This window comes from Cyprinus carpio, chromosome B16 (assembly GCF_018340385.1).
Source record: "Cyprinus carpio isolate SPL01 chromosome B16, ASM1834038v1, whole genome shotgun sequence".
Classification (NCBI taxonomy): Eukaryota; Metazoa; Chordata; class Actinopteri; order Cypriniformes; family Cyprinidae; genus Cyprinus; species Cyprinus carpio.
In genome coordinates, this window is record NC_056612.1 from 3,451,493 (window position 1) to 3,457,492 (window position 6,000).

Below are 6,000 nucleotides of genomic sequence, written 5' to 3' on the forward strand. Positions count from 1 at the left end.
TATAAACAAACTTGCGAGACTAGCATATCTCAGAGGTGCGTGCTGCGCATATTACATGCTGCGTCATCCACAGGAACGGATCCGCATATGACAGATAACGGAAGTGAGAGAAAAGTGTTTATTATTTTTGAAATATGGATACTTATCTTACAAAAACACATGGATTCACCACAGGGGGCCTTTATTCATCCCCCGGAGCCATCTGCGGCATGTTTTATTATGAATGCGCAAGCTTTTTTTGACGACATGTGGACTGTTCTGCAACACCTGCTGACTACAACGATATAGCTTAGAATAGCCAGGATAATTTTTAATATAACTCCGACTGGATTCGTCTGAAAGAAGAAAGTCATATACACCAAGGATGCTTCAAGGGTGAGTAAAACACAAGCTAATTTTCATTTTTGGGTGAACTAAGCCTTTAACATTCTTTAAACTACAATGCAAATTTATTACAGAGCTTATCAATACTGGTTGATATACTGGAAATAGGCTAATCTATTTATTTAAAACATTCAAGTATGTAATTTATTTAAAACATTCAAGTACGTAAACTTTTGCTACTGTGATGGGTTTTGAGATATGAAAAAAAAAATATATATATATATATATATATATATATATATATACACACACACACATACACACATACACACACACACACACACACACACACACACATATATATATATATATATATATATATATATATATATATATATATATATATATATACATATATATAGTATATCTATGTATATAGACCTGAATAAAGAATTGACCCTTGAATCAGCTATTGTTTTAGATTCATATCCTTTTAAGGCCAAAGGAGGAAAAATAACATTTAGTAAGTTCACTTGCTTACCTGTTCACATAAAATGATTTAAAAACAATAATAATGCCTGACATTTTAAGGCAGAAATGGCACTGTTTTTAGAATTACCAAACCGTGTTAAAACCGCAGCGTCGAAGCTAACCACTGAGAGCTTACTGCAAATCCATTCATTTCCTAGACTTGCTTTGAGGTTACTGGAGTTACGTGCAGCATGCTTTTGATTGCATCACATTTCTCAGAGCCCTGAAAATTGGGCTAACGTCGTGCGCAGAATAAGCAATCAAAGTGATACTACAGTTGTGCTCTGCCACAATCCTGACACTTAAAGATCATGCTGTGACCTCATGCTACTGACACCTGCACAAGAGTGCTGCACTTCCACCCACCACCTGCAGATGTCACTGTGGCGCTGTCACTGCTGGGACTCTTAAAGCAGCGGAGCCCGTTGTCAGTCAGGCCGGATCCTCACAGATATCGCACAGTACACTTGAATGCCTCATTTCATTCCAATCCTGCTCGGCTTCTGGTGCCCTGCTCATCATCTTATCTCCAACTGGGTGAAAGTTTACTTTGACGTTCTCTGGACATCCTGAACAAAGCGAGTCATATGGAATCTTCAGCTATTCGATTTCAATTTAAAAATGCTGAAAAACTCAAAATGACCTCTAGATGGAAAAGATATTCTCTCCTTTACTCAAAATCACAAAGTATATGATTTTAATTGAAACTTGCTTCTTGGATTTGATCCATTCACATCTCAAGGATTTGAAAAACATTTTTGTTTGTGCAAATGCATCAGAATCCGTACACTGGAAATGCTGCAGTTGTTGCAATCATTGTAAATGTCAACACTGCACTTCAGCCACCGAAAATGTCATGTTAGTGAGATAAAGTGACAATAAAGGGGGAAAAAAATCGTCATTGAAGGTCACATTTATCATTATGGAGAGTTCCCCTCTATAATATTTGGCTACATGCAGTTTTACTTCATCTCATATGCTCTACAATACAACATTGTCCAAATGTAGGCTACTATTGTTATGAACGGAACACTTCTAACCCACCATTACTGAGCGGTCTGTGGTTGTGGCTAGAAGGGATACAGCTAAAACCGGAAGCTAACAATAAATGTAATTTTCCTAGCTATTAGATTGTGTTTTATTAACGTCTACACCTACCCTAACCATAATGTAGAAGTAGTAATTATTGTTGTGCAGTGCGACAAAAATTACACTGTATTGATGTGAGCATGCCTAGTAGCACTGTATGTATCCCTTCTAGACTTAACTGCGGTCTGTTTGACAACATCTTAAGTTTACGTCCAAGTATGGGTGAATCTCTAGAAAACATATGTAGATTACATTTAACTAAAATAAATGAAGCATATTTTTGGGCCATTAAGACAACCACATTATTTTCCTTTCAGACAATGACAAATTTTCCCTAAATTCTCATTACTCTCGTTATTCTGGACATAACTTTTTGATGATTTCTTCTTCTTCATAAAGATTTTCAGTGATTCACACTAAGTAAAAATTAAATCAGCATGAATTAAATCATGTTCATCATTCAATCATCATTTTAGCATATACAGTAATATCTTTGTTTTACTGGTTTTATCTTATTATGGCAATGAGAATTTGAAGGGGGACATTTGCTTAATTTTCATGAAAAATAATGTCCCCGCAAAACTGTTTTATTGGTCATAACAATAGGCTTATTAGTAAAAAATAATAATAATTTTATATATATATATATATATATATATATATATATATATATATAAAATACTTTTTATTATCTATTTTATACTTTTGATTTTGGGACGACATGTGACAGGTCCTGGACTGGATTGGTTTTGTGAAATTCATACAAATGTTGGAAACTGTATATAGTGTATTTGTTTCTTTTTTTTTCATTTAAATGTAGGGCCTCTACAGTGAAATCAAATTTAATGTGGAAATGTTAATATCCTACCCAGTTAATCGTCATCTCTTATAAACTTCCATTTCAATTGTTGGTCCCACTGGTGTTTGGCAGCTCTGTAGGCTGATAAGAAACCAGAGACCCTCTCCCCCTCCCTCACCTCTTATCTCACCAGCACACTCCATGTTCAGAAGAATTCTTCCAGACCCTTTTTTGAGAAGGTTCTGTGTATTTTAAGTATATATTGACATTTTATTTTAATCAATGCATAATTTTTTGCATTTTTTTTTTTTGCAATTATATATATATATATATATATATATATATATATATATATATATATATATATATATATATATATATATACACTGTACATACAAACCCAATTCCAAAAAAGTTGGGACACTGTACAAATTGTGAATAAAAACAGAATGCAATGATGTGGAAATTAGTGATTTCAATATTTTATTCAGAATACAACATAGATGACATATCAAATGTTTAATAGATGAAAATGTATCATTTTAAGGGAAAAATAAGGAAGAATAAGTTGATTTTAAATTTCATGGCATCAACACATCTCAAAAAAGTTGGGACAAGGCCATGTTTACCACTGTGTGGTATCCCCTCTTCCTTTTATAACAGTCTGCAAACGTCTGGGGACTGAGGAGACAAGCTGCTCAAGTTTAGGAATAGGAATGTTGTCCCATTCTTGTCTAATACAGGCTTCTAGTTGCTCAACTGTCTTAGGTCTTCTTTGTCACATCTTCCACTTTATGATGCACCAAATGTTTTTTATGGGTGAAAGATCTGGACTGCAGGCTGGCCATTTCAGTACCCGGATCCTTCTTCTACGCAGCCATGATGTTGTAATCGATGCAGTATGTGGTCTGGCATTGTCATGTTGGAAAATGCAAGGTCTTCCCTGAAAGAGACGACGTCTGGATGGGAGCATATGTTGTTCTAGAACTTGGATATACCTTTCAGAATTGATGGTGCCTTTCCAGATGTGTAAGCTGCCCATGCCACACGCACTCATGCAACCCCATACCTTCAGAGATGCAGGCTTCTGAACTGAGCGCTGATAACAACTTGGGTTGTCCTTGTTCTCTTTAGTCCGGATGACATGGCGTCCCAGTTTTCCAAAACGAACTTCAAATTTTGATTCGTCTGACCACAGAACAGTTTTCCACTTTGCCATAGTCCATTTTAAATGAGCCTTGGCCCAGAGCAAACACCTGCACTCCTGGATCATGTTTAGATATGGCTTATTTTTTGACCTATAGAGTTTTAGCCGGCAACGGCGAATGGCACGGTGGATTGTGTTCACCGACAATGTTTTCTGGAAGTATTCCTGAGCCCATGTTGTGATTTCCATTACAGTAGCATTCCTGTATGTGATGCAGTGGCATCTAAGGGCCATCTTTGGATGATATTATGCACTATAGATGATGATAACTTCAAACTCTTTGCAATTTTTCTCTGAGAAACTCCTGTCTGATATTGTTCCAGTATTTTTTCGGCACAGCATTGGGGGAATTGGTGATCCTCTGCCCATCTTGACTTCTGAGAGACACTGCCACTCTGAGAGGCTCTTTTTATACCCAATCATGTTGCCAATTGTCCTAATAAGTTGTAAACTGGTCCCCCAGCTGTTCCTTATATGTACATTTAACTTTTCCGGCCTCTTATTTCTACCTGTCCCAACTTTTATGGAATGTGTAGCTCTCATGAAATCCAAAATGAGCCAATATTTGGCATGACATTTTAAAATGTCTCACTTTCAACATTTGATATGTCATCTATATTCTATTGTGAATAAAATGTAAGTTTATGAGATTTGTAAATTATTCCATTCCTTTTTTACTCACAATTTGTACAGTGTCCCAACTTTTTTGGAATCGGGTTTGTATATACAGGTGCTGGTCATATAATTAGAATATCATTAAAAAGCTGATTTATTTCACTAATTCCATTCAAAAAGTGAAACTTGTATATTATATTCATTCATTGAACACATATTTCAAATGTTTATTTCTTTTAATTTTGATGATTATAACTGACAACTAAGGAAAATCCCAAATTCAGTATCTCAGAAAATTAGAATATTATTTAAGACCAATACAAAAAATGATTTTTTTTTTGTAATTTTTAGAAATCTTGGCCAACTGAAAAGTATGAACATGAAAAGTATGAGCATGTACAGCACTCAATACTGAGTTGGGGCTCCTTTTGCCTGAATTACTGCAGCCTTGTGGTGTGGCATGGAGTCGATCAGTCTGTGGCACTGCTCAGGTGTTATGAGAGCCCAGGTTGCACTGATACTGGCCTTCAGCTCTTCTGCGTTCTTGGGTCTGGCATATCGCATCTTCCTCTTCACAAGATATCCCTTAGATTTTCTATGGGGTTAAGGTCAGGCGAGTTTGCTGGCCAATTAAGAACAGGGATACCATGGTCCTTAAACCAGGTACTGGTAACTTTGGCACTGTGTGCAGGTGCCAATCCGGTTGGAAAATGAAATCTGCATCTCCATAAAGTTGGTCAGCAGCAGGAAGCATGAAGTGCTCTAAAACTTCCTGGTATACGGCTGCGTTGACCTTGGACCTCAGAAAAAACAGTGGACCAGCACCAGCAGATGACATGGCACCCCAAACCATCACTGACTGTGGAAACTTTACACTGGACCTCAAGCAACATGGATTGTGTGCCTCTCCTCTTTTCCTCCAGAGTCTGGGACCCTGATTTCCAAAGGAAATGCAAAATTAGAGTGTGGCACCAGGTGTCTTCAATATTGAACCTTTTCACAATATTCTAATTTTCTGAGATACTGAATTTGTGATTTTCCTTAGATGTCAGTTATAATCATCAAAATTAAAATAAATAAACATTTGAAATATATCACTCTGTGTGTAATGAATGCATATAATATACAAGTTTCACTTTTTGAATGGAATTAGTGAAATAAATCAACTTTTTGATGATATTCTAATTATATGACCAGCACCTGTATATATATATATTTAAAGGTGGATATTATATATTTGTTTTATTGAGAAAGGACATTAATGGACCTGACCACAGTTTGGGAAAATTGCAGGCATTGGATTTTTTTTTTTTTTCCAAAAAGTTACCATCACACATATGAAATATTCAAGTTGAAAATCTTCACTTACCTGTATATATATTGTGTAACTTGTTGAGAACAAAATAATGTGACGGTGGTCAATAAAAACCAAAAT